The 15282-nt window shown below is 49.2% G+C and overlaps 1 long non-coding RNA gene across 2 annotated transcripts; it reads left to right on the plus strand.

Annotated features, from left to right (window-relative positions):
• The first annotated feature begins 5868 nt into the window (after positions 1 to 5868).
• On the plus strand, positions 5869 to 12260 carry LOC106020354 (uncharacterized). 2 transcript variants are annotated; one of them, XR_005260129.2, is made up of 4 exons: positions 5869 to 6870; positions 7146 to 8836; positions 8919 to 9041; positions 9808 to 12260. It is a non-coding gene; the product is annotated as an uncharacterized lncRNA (long non-coding RNA). The 2 variants fall into 2 exon arrangements; XR_001195817.5 differs by having other exon boundaries at positions 6209 to 8836.
• Positions 12261 to 15282: the final 3022 nt, after the last annotated feature.

A 15282-nucleotide genomic window follows, 5' to 3' on the forward strand; every position in this document is an offset into this window, starting at 1 on the left:
TAAATTGATGGGGGAATTTGAAATTTGTTTCGAAATTAGTCCCCTTTGAAAAGAAAGAAATAATCCTATTATTCCAAACCAGATAGTTTATGTGGTGCTTTGCAGACCCGAGTCTTCTCACACATCAGCATTATCTCTGTGTGCTGCAACGCGAGCACCCGTAGCCCCTGTGGTGTTTCCAGCCTGTGGTTTTCCCTCCTGGGGGCTGCACCCCAGCAGGGCCATGAGTGCTGCGCCCATACAACCACCAGCAGTGGTGCTGCGGGGTAGCTGTTGATACACTATCAAAGGGGAAACATCCCATGAGTTATAAACCCTGCCTTGCTCTTATTTACGATGATGGAAGAATGTAAATGATTCCTTGTGCCGAAGCGTTCCTCCAGAGCCCAAATTGTGTTTTATGGGGCAGGAGAGCACCCCCACATCGCACCATCCTCTCCTACGAGGATGCTGTGCCACAGAGGAGGACACGCAAGCGGGGCTGTACAGGGGCTGTGTAACAGGCTGGGGTTTCAAACAAAAGGCAACTCCTGGCCCAAGAGCATCTCCACTCCCATGGCTTGCTCTGGGCTCATCTCTCTGCTGGATGTGGCCAGTGGAAGCATCGCCCTTTGGGCAGGCAGGGGTTTGGTGTCATCTGCACCGGCTGGGGAGAAGGAAAAAGGCACAGTGGTTGTGTAACAGGGAAAAAGTGCTGCTCTCTGCAGTGATAGTTACACCTGATTTAGCTACTGAAGGAAGAAGGAGAGGCCACGAAGACATTAAACCTCTTATCATCCTGATGGAGTGAAATTGGAAAAAAAAAAAAAGGAAAAAAAAAAAGAACACGGTTATTTGGCAGCAAATGGGTTTATTAACTTCGAAAATGGTGTGTGTTTGAATGTGATAGCGAAAGTAGCATTCGTCAGAGTGTTTGCTGCATCAAAAGACAAATTAATCCTTTGAAGAAACAGAGCTTTTAAACATCTCCCATGTTCGACAGGAGGCAGGCTGAGCCGCACAGCTGGGAGCTGCACCCTGCATCGCAGGAGGACCTATGGGTGATGTGGCTTAGGGTACGGCTGCTCTCTTTTTGCTGGCTAAACCTTGCCCCTGATGCATGAGCTGCTTTTAGGCTGCTTTCCCTTCCAGCTCTACCTTAACACTTCCTACACCACGGTGCCTGCAGGGCTCACAGGGCAGATTCTTGCTGAGATGGCACGAGGGATTTTGGTGGCCGCCTCCCTCCATCCCCATCACCCCCAGCACTGTCCCATCGTGGCCCAAGCCCTCCAGGCTTCACAGCTCTGCAGCCCTCTCCCACCCACCACAAATATCTCTGCCGATACCTTGGCGATTTTGTAAATATTCTTGGAAAAACTTCAGCGAGCTGAGTGTTGCAGAAGGATCTCTGTTTCCTCTACTAATAACGCTCCACGAGAGGAATATAATTTTCTGTCATGGAAACCGGTGCTCTGGTTTTCAGTGTTTTTAGCCAGGATGGCTCTGCTTTTTCAATCTGCCATTTCCTGAGAGATGCCGTCTCCCCTCCGGAGCTCTCCGCTGGAAGGAAGCCTCTGAGTCACGCTGGCATTACACCCTGCTCCGCGCCAGCGAGGAGATAAGCGAGCGGCATCTCTCCAGATGGGAAAGTAACATCCCGCACCGCGTTAACCAGGGATATGCAGAAACGGGAGAATTTGCTACCTCTTCCTCTTGCCTCCTGGAGAGCACAGAGGTACTTAAGGCATCTTTCTATGCACCTATTGAACTCCTCAAATGTCTCAACATCTGCACCTCGTCTAACACAGAACAATAACAGATAACGATAACATCTCAGCACCCCAAATTGAGCTCATGCATCCTGGCAGGTAAGCCAGGCTGTGAGACACTGCGGTATTTCTAAGGCATATTGGATTTGCTGTAATTCCTTATTGCTCCAAGTTATTTCCCTTTTTTGTGCCTGCTTTCCCTATTCTACAGTTCATATAGATGGGTTTTAAGACACTTGAGGCGAACTCGATCCATATAGATAGCTCTCTATATTGATTCCGTATTGGCAAAAATAAAGGTACCAAATATTTTGTTAGCTCTGAGCCTGAGTGTTCCAGCTTCTGGCTTTCCCTGGAAGCATGTGCTGCTCCTGTGTGTTGGTGCAACCTGTTGGACACTGGGACCTGGAGCACGGCAGGCATCCCTCAGTGCTCCTGTAACGCAGAGGAATACACCCAGTGGAAGCAAACGAGCTTTGAGCACGTTGCTCTCCCTAATATTTCACCCGAGGAATCAGATCTTGGCAAATCCGTGGTGGAACAGCAAAAATCCGTCCAAAGGAGCGCTGCTGTTCTTCTGAAGTCACAGCTGGTGTGTGGATGGTGAACAAGGGGTGGGAGGCACTGGGGACAGGCGAGCACCAGCCCCAAGTGAGCACTTTGTTGCTGCAGGCAGGCAAGCCCCTGTCCCCAGCTGGAGCTCAGGAAAATTCAGACAACCCCAGAGCTTGAAAGAGGAAACGCTTTCAGGCGATGGAGCAGGTGTAGTCAACAATTTCACGTTTGACAGCCCTTCTTCAGCACTATCTGATACGTGTCTGTAATTAACACCGGGGTTTCTGGTGCTGAATAAGCAGCTGTTTCTCTGAAGGGCCAGCAGTGAGGGTAGGGATGCTTCTATTTTGCTTTTTTTTTGCTCTAAAAGCTTGGTGGGATGAGAATGCCCCTTGTCCCGCGGCTGTGTTGGGGGGCAGGCAGTGGCTGCTATTCCCATTTCACAGATGTGCAGACAGGAGGCGCAGAACAGGGGGAGGCAGAATTACATCCCAGTCCTGGGAATTGCAGGCTCTAATCTGCAGGCAGCTTTGCATGGATAACAGGATAGTACCACCCTTTTAGAAGAACTTTATCAGTTCTCTTCAGATAAGATTGCCAACACGTTAAATCAGTTTTCCTGGAAGCCTTGCAGGACGTGAGGTACCACGAGGATGTTTCCTTTCCCCCTGGATGTACGCGGGCACACACAGCAGGCGTTTCTGAGGCACTGGCAGAAGTGCCTGGTTTCTGGGGTTTGAAGTATTTCTTCCCCTGCTGCCTGGGGAAGGGACACAAAGAGCTTTGGAGAGGCTCTAAAACCCCGGCAGGGATCGCTGGGGACATTGGCTTTTGGATATATTCCTGTTTAGGTTGCAGACCCCGGTCCCCAGGCCCCATCCCAGCAGGGAAGGGGCACTCGGAGCAGTGCTGGCTGCGGCGGTGACGCACACGAAGGGCTCCCGGGGAAACACATGAGCGTTTTTTCATCTGAAGATATTTTAAAAGCACGAGAGAGATGGCCCGGGTGGGAAATACATCCTAACAGATGTGTAATATCATTAAAGCTGACTCTAATATAATCTAAGCCTCAGTTTGGTGTATTAATGCTTTGTTTATCTTTAAGCACAGATGGATATTTTTATTAGCATTACTTTGTTGATGCAGCTTCTAGAAAGGTTAGTCCGGAGGGCAGATGTCTGTGTTACGAGGGAGCGCTCATGCTGGGACGACTAATCAGAAAGGTGCAGCTTTTCCATGAAATTCCAATTAGGAAATTAAACCTTGTGCGCACAGGCAGCCAGGATCTGCTGTTTAGTCCACGTGGCCAATTCAGATGAGTTGGAAAATTTCGTGGTCCCCAAACCCATCCAGTGGCTGGATGTCTCGGCTGTTCCTGCACCCTCCTGGGATTTATTCGATCCTGGCCATGCCCGTAGCCATGGCGAGAGGGGGCTGGTGGTGAAATAGGTGCTACAGGTGCTGCTGAGCCAAGGATGCTGCTAGCAGGACAGGCGTCGCATCTCATGGCCAACATCCCTGTTAGGATCTGTGATTTTAGGGGTAAGTTGATGAGCATGGTGGGATGGGACTGAGGTTGGGACAGCATGGGGACCACGGGGCTTGGTTGAATATTTGCAGTGGAAAAAGTGAGCTGAACTACTCTTAAATGCAGGGCAAACTGGTTTTTGCATCCAGTTGTCTCTCCTTGTAGCAGACTTCAAAATAAAATGTGCTGAAGACATTCTTATTAAATCCAGACCCAGATTTCTGGCTTGTGAGAGAGTCCAGACCCATTACAGTCGATTGGAGGTTGCTCATTAAATTAGACCCAGGAGCAGGAGCCAGTACTGGTTTCCTCACATTTCCTGGTTCCTGTCTGAGAGGATAACACCTGCTTGGGTCAGGGCACCTGTGGGATGCCCCGAGCCTGGGGACCCTGGGACCCGTGTGGGTGCCACCTTGTGCCTGGTGCAGGGGCGATGGAGGAGGTCAGGGCTGAGCCGTGTAGCTCCCATCTCATGGGACCCTCCTCTGAGACCCCAGCAGAGGGAAGAAGCCTGAGTTCCCACTGCATCGTTCCATCAGCTGGAAGGGAAAGGCAGACGTCTCCCATTGCCAAAAGGTTTCCCACATTTTCCATTTTCTCTCTTGCCGAACAGGGGGGAAGAACAGCGCAGCCTCGAGGAAATCTCCAAAGGGAGCTTCTGTTTCCTTTAACCTGCTGAAAGGGTCTTGGTATTTTCCCCCTCTGAGGTGCTGCTTTAGCTCAAGAGGTATCAGAGCCCCTGTAGAAGAGATGCCTCCCCTGATGCAGCTGCATCACAGCCTGCCCAGCTGCCCCAAACTGCCTGGTTCTGCAGCCAGGACAGGCGCTCGCCTCTCCCTGCTCCTGCCCCGAGTTCATGCCATGGTTCTCACTCTGGGGAGCAGCTTGTTCCTAGGAGAACATAATAATCATGGGACTGCAGCTGTGAGGTCCATCATCCACAGATCTTAGGGGAGGAAGGGATAAGTGTCTGTTTTCCAGGGATTTCAACTTCTCCAGGCCTCCTTCCCCGCGGCTCAGCCTGTCGGTCACTCAACTCCTCGGCTCCCATTCCAAAGAGGCAAAATTTCAGGGAAAGCAGCTGCTCGGGCCCCAGAGCTGGCGATTTTTTGCCACAGCATCGTGCTGGCAGAGCAGAAGTGAGAGGCAAGCAAGTGCCCTGGGTCCTGCAGGGCTGGCAGGCAGAGCAGGAAGCTCTGTTCGGCTCTTGCAGTGATGCTGTCACGGCCCCTTAGACAGCCAGGGCCTCACTTTGGGGACTGCACCCCTCTGGTCTGACAGAGGGCACCGCACGTCTCCCACTGCCGCATGGCATCGCGGAGGGAGCTCAAAGGGAGAGGGACTCCCCATTTAGTCATTTTGTTTCTGAGTTAAAGTTAATTGAAAATGCCTCTTGAAGATAAGGCTGGCTCGAGCAAGATTCTTGATTTGAGTCCTGCCAGAAGGTTATTGCCTGGCTGGAAACAAAAAAAAATAAATAAAAAGGCAGGAAAAAGCAGACAAAAAAAAAAAAAAAAGGAAATAAACAGCAGAAATTGGAGGTTTTGAAGAAGGCCTGGGGCCCAGCAGCACACCCTGTGCTGCTGCTCCAGCTGGTCCATGTGGATGGTCTGGATCCAGAGTAGAATGACGAGGAGTTCTAGGTCTGTCACTCTCCTGCAATCTTTTACTCCAACCTCTTGCATTTAAGCAGTCTATTAGGAGCACAGAGATTGCTTTTTGGGAATCACCCCCCAGAAGGCAGAAGCAGACTCATTTTTTTCAATATCTCATACTGGGCATGTTTTCTCATAACCTTTCCTATCTTTGTATGATCTTTAGAAGTAGATTTATCACCTTCCTTTAATAGTTTTTTTTTTCCTTCTTCTTTCGTAGCTACCCCAAACCAGGCTGGTTTGGTGTCTAAGGTCCCAGCTTTCTGCCCTTCCCAAAAGCCTCTGAAAAATCTGGTGGTTAAGTGGAGGCAGCTGTTTGGGTTATTTTCTTTCACCCGTGTGAATGTTCGCTGCATCATAATCCCCTTTACAGAAAAAACAGAGCAATCACAAACACATCCAGAAGCTACAAATCCCAGAGAAGTTTAGAAGCACATTTCTGCTTTCTTCTTATAACTTTTTCTCTCTTCACTGTTTGTGCCTAAATATGACTGATTTTGAATGAATGGTCCAAAATCAGCGGCAGAAGACCCCCTTGGAGCAGCACGGAGAATCTGGCTCTCCCGTCCTGCCCTTCGGGGCTGGATGTGAACCACATTTAAGCAAAGCAGGGCGGCTCACCCACCCCGCAGGCAGCCCCGGTCTGCAGCTCTGGGGAGGGCTGAATGCCTCATTCATCTCAGTCTTAACTCTGAGGCCTACAGATGATATTTTAAGGAAGAATTTTGCAGGTAATCAGCCTTGGTTCGATACACTGCCAAGTAAAAATAAGGATTTGTTGACGGATGCAGGGGAACATCTCGCAGTGCTGAATGCGCCAAGGACTCCACCTTCACACGGCAGCCCTGGAGCAAAACCGATTTTCGTGCCTGCACAGAGTATCGCTTCCATAAGAAGGTGCATCCTTCCATTTGGAGACAAAAACATTTATTTTTTACGTTCCTCTGCTTCTCCTTCCACTGCTTTCATCCTGAGCATGGGCGACCTCCACCCCGTCAGCAGGTGAGGCAGTTTCCGTGCAGGCACAGCGCTGCGCTTCCTCCCCCCGCACCGCGCTCCTGCCATTAACAGGTGGCGAATGAAGCTGGCTTCACTCATATGTTTTGCATCAATTTGCATCATCTACTACAAAGCTATTACAAATGAATCTGTCAAGCCTCGCTGGCACCTCTCAGGATAAATGATGCGGATCGGGAGCCGGTGCCCACCGCGCCATCCACCAGCGCCTTCAGCCTGAGGAATGTCTCCGCAAACATCTGTTGGAGCTCGAGGAGAGATGGCAGAAGGGGGAAGGGCAAATCCCCAGTAATGGATGTTCTTGGAGTTTTTGGGAGCTCGGTAGGAGAGAGGAAGTGGGGCAGTCGCTCATCACTCGAGCCAGGTGATTATTAATTATCCCCACACATTGACACAATTTGCTAGTTTTCAGGGTAGGTGGATCCTGCGCTTAGTCATCCTGCCATTTTTAAAGATGAATGAAGAATTACCCGGGGTGTAGAGCCAGGAGTGAGAAAGATAAATAACACCGAGGAGCTGATCGCTGCCCGTCTGTCATAAAATTTCATTAGTTCTGACAGCTTGTACAACATAAGCAATGAATGAATGCTAACTACACTTCCTCTCCGTCTGCTTCCATATTTCACTCGTATTGCTTAGCTCGGAGAAAGAGCTGGCCAGACAAACCCTGAGGATGGAGGGAGCTGCTGGACCGTTCATGGGATCAGGATGCTGCTTGGAGCAGGACCACTGCAGGGGCTAGGTTTATTGGAGAGCGTTTGCCAAGAGCGTTTTTCGCTGGGCGCAGCTGGGAAGGACAGACGCGGATCTGTGCGGGTGTCCAAGAGGATGGCGTTCCCTGCAGTGCTGCTGACAGCGAGGGGGCTGAGACGACTTCATCTCTTCAAAGGCAGCTCTTTTGCTGGAGTAACACTTTCTTCAGTTGGAAAATGGTGAAAATAAAGTCAGAAAGAGGGTGATCAGGATCTTCACCATACCAGGCTTCATGGTGGTGTGTTTCTGTCTCCTCAATCCATGCAATGGCAGCTGTTGTGAAGCCCTGACCTGTGTCACTTATGTTTCAGCTGGAAACTCGCAACGGTGACCTCAAGCCTACTGAAATATCCATCAGCCCCTGCTTTGGGCTATCAGAGCAGTTCATTTTTGGGTGTGTAGGCAGCTGAGACAAGTTAGGGTTCTCCCACCTACAGCCATACCCTAGAGCCACTTCTGCCCTTTTCATCTTTAAGTCCTAGGTAATGAAAATAAATATTTCGAGGTCTATAATAATGACACGGAATGGGATGTTTTGATCATATTAAGTGCTCAGGCTGTTGCAATACTGGATCACAAATCAATGTTTCCCCAGTGGCTGGCTCAGCCTCCCCGTGCACGTTTAAACAGATGTGACCTTGATGAGGAGAGATACTGGGGGCTCGAGGCAAGCTTGCAAGACAGATGAATGTGCTCTGGCAGATTTATGAGGAGTTATTCCTCGGTGCAGAAAAGTCCATCTTCTTTCACCTAAACGCTCCTCCAAAAGTGACTTTTCCTGTGTACAAAGCACGAGCAGTCTGCAAAGCTAGTGACAATGTCAGGAGGTCTTTAAGGAAAAATGTTTCCTTGGGTTAGAGCACAGGGGCAGCAAAGCGAGAACAGAGGTGTGATTCATACAGAACAAGGTGTCCTCGTTCATTTATAGCTCTCCACGTAAAGGATATCCTGCTCGGACAATGTGGGCACTTTCTTTTAATCTGTCCTTGCATCACAAGAGATCTTGGGTTTCTTCCTGTGCAACTGAGACTCTTTCATTTAGTGTCACCTTCTGTCATGCCAAGAAAACCCACAGCAGCCTGTGGGGTTGAAAGGGGTGTCTGTAAACACGTGTTTACTGAAACTGCTGGTAAACCAGCCTCTGAGTCATCCTCTCCTCGGGCTGTGTGTTTCAATTCTTCCTCGTCTCAGGCAATAACATCAGGCTCTCGCTAGTTCCTGGTAAAATTAGGGATTAAATGCTCAAATACCGTGTGTATGCATGAGAGAGGGCAAGATAGAGGTAGGAGGTCTGCTTGGGGTGAAAATGCTTTGCCTCTTTAACCTTCTGAAAAGAAACAGCTGAGGTAACTTAGTAAATACTAATAACAGGCCTAAGGATGATGTATTTAAAACCTTTAATTAGCATCAGTGCTGCCTGGGACCTATCTGCTCCTTGTTGACTTAGGAAGGGCCACGTGCTGAACAGGACGTGTTCTGCTGCATCCACCCTGCAGTCCCTGCCCCTGGGAGCCTCTTGCAGCTGCATCTCATGATGCCAGAGCCAATCCTCTGGATTCAAACCTGGGATGACTTTGGTATATTCTCCTCAAGGTCAGTACTGATGTGGTCTCATAAACATTAAGGGTTGATTATGATCTTCTGGTCTCATATTCCTAGCCTCTCGGACTTGTCTGGACTTATTCCTGTTTGAACCACAGTATGGAAAAGCATCCCATCCTGACCTCAAAATTTCTAGCAATGGAAAAGTCTACCATAACTTCTGCAACTACCAGAATTTCTGTAAGTTCTTCCAAAGATTAATTAGGGTCACTGCTAGGAGGAGGGAAAAAGAAGAGGGGAAAAAAAAAAAAAAAGCAAAAAAGCATGTCTACATTTGTTTAGCTTCAGCTTTCAGGCCACCTGGGGAGAGCGGCTATAAATGCCTTAGGGTGATTGTGGTTGAGTAGATTTTCCTCCATTACCAGGATGGAGAGGTTGAAATGGATCATATTGGTCAGGTAACCCTCACTTGAGAGGCCCGATTAACTTGATGGATGGGGTTATAAAAGGTGAAGCCTCTGCAGGAAGAGGTAGCCCTCCTGGGGAGGGAAGTGAGGATTTCCTGGCTTGTGGGACTCGACACCTCCTTGGTTAGAGGGCAGCTGAAGTGCAACTGTCATGAAGGAAGGGGTGAGAATTATCTGTCCCAGTGAAGGGGTGTAGGAAGTCTCGTGCTGTGAGTTAGGAGGGAGAGACGTGGAGGGGACTGGGATGGGATTCTTCAAATGGGACAGACCTTCCAGGGGTGGTTGCATGGTCAATGTGTTTGAGTCCTGCCTGCTAAGGTGGAGTAACAAAGGCAAGAGCAGAACAAGGACTTCTTGTGCTTCATCTTCAGTGCAAAAGGGCCCTGGGTCCTATGAAAATGCAAGTTTGGTTCTGTCTCAGATGGCCACATCCAGATTTTTCACAGCTGCAGGGAAGATCTTCCTAATGACATCTATAATTTGTTGACATCTTGCCGCTGTATCCCTTCTGAATCCTTGTTTTCCTGTCTTTACTGTAGTTTCTCTGGCTGACATTAATTTACCTTGATTTGAAATCTGGGCAGTCCATTCCCTTGATCCTGTGGAAGCCTTCTCCATGTGCTGATTCCACTGTGCCATCGTTAGAAACAGCGTGACTTGTGCAGCAGGTAGCTCGGCAAGAGTCAGATCAAGGTAGCACGTTAGGCAGGGTAACTTCATGAATTCACCTTTTTTGGCTTTAAACTGAAAATATCCCCAGTTAGCACCTTTTCTGCTTGTGAAGGATATGTAGTCCCCAAAAGGTTGCAAGTTCATCAAGCAGGGGTGCTCGCTGCTAGCGACACAGTCCTTCCTTACCATCACTGTGCCTTGGGTTTGTGAAAGTTTAATTATCAAAGCAATCATTTGTCCAGTGTTGAAAAGCTGCGAGGAAAGAAAGAAAAGTCAATATGTTTGACCTCACTTCTGGGAGAGAAACTCCTGGGAGCCATTACAAGTCAACTGTGGAAGAATCAACACACTGATTTTAATGGATGAGTCTGAAACAAATTCTTTCCAAGAGCCAACATTCTTCTGTTCTCCAGCTCGCACCCGAATGAGCAGAGATTTGAGATGGTCCTCTGCCTCCTCGTGTGTCTGAGGACAGAGCAAGGGGATAAGTGGAAAATAATTTATCTGACCTTAAGGGAAATGAAGTTTGTCAGGATTTCCTCACAGTTGCAAAACCAGCAGTGAGATATTCAAATGTGGCCAGACGTGACACGCTCATTTTTCTCACTTAGGTCCTGGTTCTGGCAAACATCTTGGGAAAGCACTTCAGTATGTGCTGACGCTTAGACCTGGGTGCAAACCCCGTGCAGACCAGTGAAACTCAAGCACGTGCTTACAGATAAGCATGAATGCACTCAAGTGCTGTCCTGATTAGGGCATGTGCTTAAGTGGCTCCTTGAGTTGGAGCCTCTGGCTTTGAACAGGCACTCCTATTCTTCGTGTGTTATGCAGAAGGAACTAACCAAATACGAGCTTGTTTTCTGTAGCACTGACCAGAACCACCTCAAGCGCCAGGGCAGCAGACATAAGCAGGAAAATTGACTCTGATCATCCCTGGGGTCATTTAACTAAAACACACATTTCAGTCGAGCCAAGTGTTCGCCAGCGCTTTTCAACTCCCCTGGTGTCAAAACAATTAGCAGATCACAGCAGCAGCGATTCACTGGTGCTCCAATAAAAGCATCTGGCCAGCACATGGGTATCTGACACCAGCTCCTAAGCTCCTCCACGCACCGTCCGCTGCCTGCGGGACAACACGGCGTGGGTGACTCTTGTATCTAAGGACAGATTATGCCATTCAGCTTTTCAACCATTTGAGAAAAGATTATTGCCTTAATTCCTAGTGTGTCTAAAATGAGGTGGGGAGCGTTGCTTCGGGCGCTGTTTGCAGGGCACTGCATGAGCTCTCACATCTGTGTTTTCAACACAAGCTGCAGAATCCCCAGTATGAATTGGCACTGTTCAAGCTAGAACCCTGCAAGAGGCACGTAAACCTACTTTTAACGGGTTACCTCAGATTTAATCAACAAGTTGCTGCTTCTTTTTTTTCCCCTCCTCTCTAATAGCAAGAATTCCTCCCGTTAGCTGTACTCCCATCCCACCTTGGCTACTCCAGTACACAGAATGTGATACTGAAGAAAACTTTTGTCTGGATGATGTTGTAGCTGTCTGGTTGGGAATATACAAGTGTATGCTGACCAGCCTTTACAAGGCGTAGGGAAACAGAGTCAGCCTGTGTGGGTGAAAGTTTGGGGACTCATTTATGCTCTTGACATTCTGATACAAAACCAGAAAAAACAGCGGTTTGGTAATGTGTGTATCCCAGAGCAGCTGTGGCACTGTCTGAGCTGCTGCCGTCCTCCAAATATCATTCCTATCGGAAAGAAATAGGCTACTTACATCTACTTACACCAGTGCATTTCTTTGATGCTCCCATGATTTACAAACAGGGACGGAGTGAGCCCCCCTGCACGCACCTTCTGTTGGCTGCTGGTGGCTTTGGTTTGTTGTTCTCATCTCCAAACGGGATGGAGGCTGCAAATATCCTCCAGCAGCTCCTGCCAAGCAGTCTGTGAGAGAGGCCAAGCAGACAGCAGATCTTCTGAAATATAGCCTAAAAAGCTGAGCTGCAAATACTTACCCAGCAAGAATAGGACACAGATAGATTGTCAGATGATTATAAAGGTCCCATTCAGGCAGAAATGGATCTCATTAATCAAATGCATTTTTCACATAGCTTCGGACCTGGCTGAAAATATTCCTTCTCATTTTCTTATATGGCATTTATTAACACAGCTATTAGCTATGTTAATGTAACCTCAGTGGTATTTTCATTGACTCCTAACAGACACTTCTTGTGTATACCACACAGCAAATGTGACCAGAAGGAATCTGACGCAACCAACCCTTCCTTTGCAATAAACGCGGGATCCAAAACAAACCTTTGGTGCTCCCAGCCTCGCTGCCCAAGGAACCAGGCGTCCTGCAAATAAATACTGAATTGCAAATCTGTGGTAAGTTGCGAATAAATCTGCCTCACCTGAAGTGGAAGAGAAAGCAGAGTTCAAGGCTGCTGCTGAATTGGTGGCCAAATGCCAACACCATTCACTTCAGGGCAGTATAAAACGGTTCAGCTGACAGGCTGACCCACTAGGCCAGCAAAATAAGGCCAATAACTTTATCTCTAAGCCTTGCAGCAGCCCTGGGCCCTGCTGAGTGGCATCCACCTGCCCCCACAGGCCAGGCACTTGTGCAGGACCCCAGCCCCGCTCCGAAAGCGCTCTCACTTAGCGATGCTGACGGTCGGTGCTCTTTCCACACCTCTTTTCTGCATAGCTCCTAGAGCTTACTCATTTGCAGTCTGTGGGCTTCCTTGCTTGCCTTTCCATTTACATATTTTGCTTCACTCAAATGCTTTTCAGTCTGTGCTGGTGTTATTTTTTGCGTTCTCTTCCTGTGCATGCAGCAGCACACCTTGCCTAGCCCCGCAGCAACAGCGTGCCCATTAGCTGCAGCTCGCAAACAGCAAATGAACTAGGTCATAAAACGTGCGCAGGGAGGAAATTCATTACAACATCGCATGCCAAAACATTTCAGACCCAGTGTTGTGGGGATTTTTTGTTTGTTTTGTTTTGTTTTCAAAGCCACGCGTGCAAGCGCTGGAGTGCCATCTTAGCATGTAATTGCTTTTTTCCCCTCTGCTGTCCTTGTGGTAGAACATCTGTTGTCTTATCACTCGCTGTCCTCCTTGGTGCCTCTCAAGAGGTACCTGCATGGTGCTGGTGTAGCGGTTCTGCTCTCTGCCTTTCAATGTTCCCCAGGATTTGTCACCCTTTGTCACTGGGTTGCCTCTTTCTGTCCCATTTCAGCACCTCTAAGCCTCGTCGCTTTGCTTGACCCTCCCATCTTATCAGTGCTTGAGAGATTAAGGGTCCTCCCTGGACCTCACACCTCCAAATGCAAGATGTTTGCCTTGTTTCCTTTTCCAACTTGTCCATTTAACCAAGCAGGGAAGGACTCGTGCCGGCACATACGGGAGGCACGACCTTTGGGAGGAGAATTCCTTTTTCTATGTCAAAGATCAGGAAAATTGAGGTGCAGAGAATTTGTCTGCCCCATAGCAGCCATGAGATGCCTGTGGCAATCAGAAACAGGACCAGAATCCCTGGTTCTCATTTTCTCACCCCAAATCATCCTTCCATCCAGTGGTACTGTTGTGAGCCCCATCACTGCGTTATCCTTCAGTGCCTCTCCCTCAAAATTCCCTAAAACGCTTCAGCACAAAGCAGAGGGGTCACAGTGGGGCAGACAGGACCTAGTCTAGATGTTCTGGGGAGTGGGTGGCCCCAGGTGAAGGACAGTGCTCCTGCTGCTCCACGGTGGCACATCCCTGCTGTCCCCAGCAAGGTAGGCACGGGGCCAGCCGGGTGTCCCCATCGCCTGCTGGGCTGATTTTGTCACCTCCTGAACGCCCTCTGTGTTTTGGCACTCTCCCTCCCCGCAGCTCCTAAAGCTGGAGGTTCTGGTGTTTAATTTCTGCGGGCACCAGGTCAGATTTATCCCTAACAGGAGGCCACTGCTCCCGGGCTGTCCTCAGGGCTCCCTCTGTACCCTGCCTGTCCCCCGGCCCTCATGGCGCTGCCTTCCAGAGGTGCAAATTCTCCATGCGGGGTCAGTCTGGGGTCTGTCTCGCCCATCCCATCTGCCACTGGAGGCTTCAGAGCTGAGAACCCCCAAATCTGTGTTTACAGGCTGAGGACCCCCCGTTGGTGGCTGTGTCCCAGCGCCGTGCCGTCACGCAGGAACCGGTGCAGCTCCAGTTCTAATCCCTTGGTGCCGAGGGTGCCGTGGTTCTCTTTGAAAAGATTTCCTGCTAATCTCTCCGGTGTCTGTGACAAAGGAAAGTTCCTCGGCATTACCTCAAATGTTAAAATATTAATGAGGAGAGGGTTTGGTGGCTGGCAAAAGCTGCCTTTGCTAGCACTGGAGATGGACTTAATGATCTCTGTGCCTTTGCTACTGCGAAATGAACATCTTACACAGGAGAGATTAGACAGACCTGACACCTTTAATAAAATACGGCCTGTATTTCTACAGATGTATTTAAAGTCATTTAAACCCTTTAATGTTTTATGAAATAGCAAAGCTTGGTGTGAATCTATTTAGAATGGTCTTTAAGCGCCGCAGTGGGTTTTATTTCGCCCCAGCTCCCGTTTGTAAGGTGCTCGCTCCCTATATCATGTTTATATATGTATAATTTTTTTTCCACTCAGATGACTTTTTGAAATGAATAAAATGCTCATAAAAGGTGCATGGTTGATGGCACTACAGAGTATAGCCAAGAGTTTTGAAACAGGCTGCCTGCGTGAATCTTAAATCACTTTAGGGGCTGAAGGGAGCCGCCTGACTTTCCCCTGGCCCGGCGCAGCAAGCGCTGCCCGCTCTCAGCATGAACTGGGACCGCTGCTGGTGCCTCGGGGAGCCGGGGACCTTGGCTGGACATCGGTCCTTTGGTTGGCCTCATGTGCTTTGGGGTAAGGACAATGCTACTGTTATTTAAAGAGGAATCTACGAAGGCGATGTGGCTTCAGCTGTGTCCCCAGAGCTCAAACAGCTCTGCTTAGGGAAGGCAGGTGGGGAGCCCTGCCGTGGGGGATCTCCCGGCTCCCTCCAGCACATCAGGAAGCAGCTCCCACAGCTGCCAGGGCACTTTGGGGCCTCTCCTCGCACGCAAGGGCTCCAACAAGATAACCACTAACACATGCTCAGGCAAGATCCATCCATCCCATCAGTGGGACTGGTTCCACCAATTGCAAAATATGTTTCTAGTTGCTGAGACAAGACCAAGAGGATGGGGCTGACCCCAGAGCCTGCTATGCAGGGACTGTGTTACAGCATGGTGCAGACCCCCGGGGCTCACAGTTGCTGCAAAACCACTCTCTGCTTCCCACATTTCTTTGAAG

The sequence above is a fragment of the Anas platyrhynchos genome, chromosome 19 (assembly GCF_047663525.1).
Source record: "Anas platyrhynchos isolate ZD024472 breed Pekin duck chromosome 19, IASCAAS_PekinDuck_T2T, whole genome shotgun sequence".
In the NCBI taxonomy this organism is placed as follows: domain Eukaryota; kingdom Metazoa; phylum Chordata; class Aves; order Anseriformes; family Anatidae; genus Anas; species Anas platyrhynchos.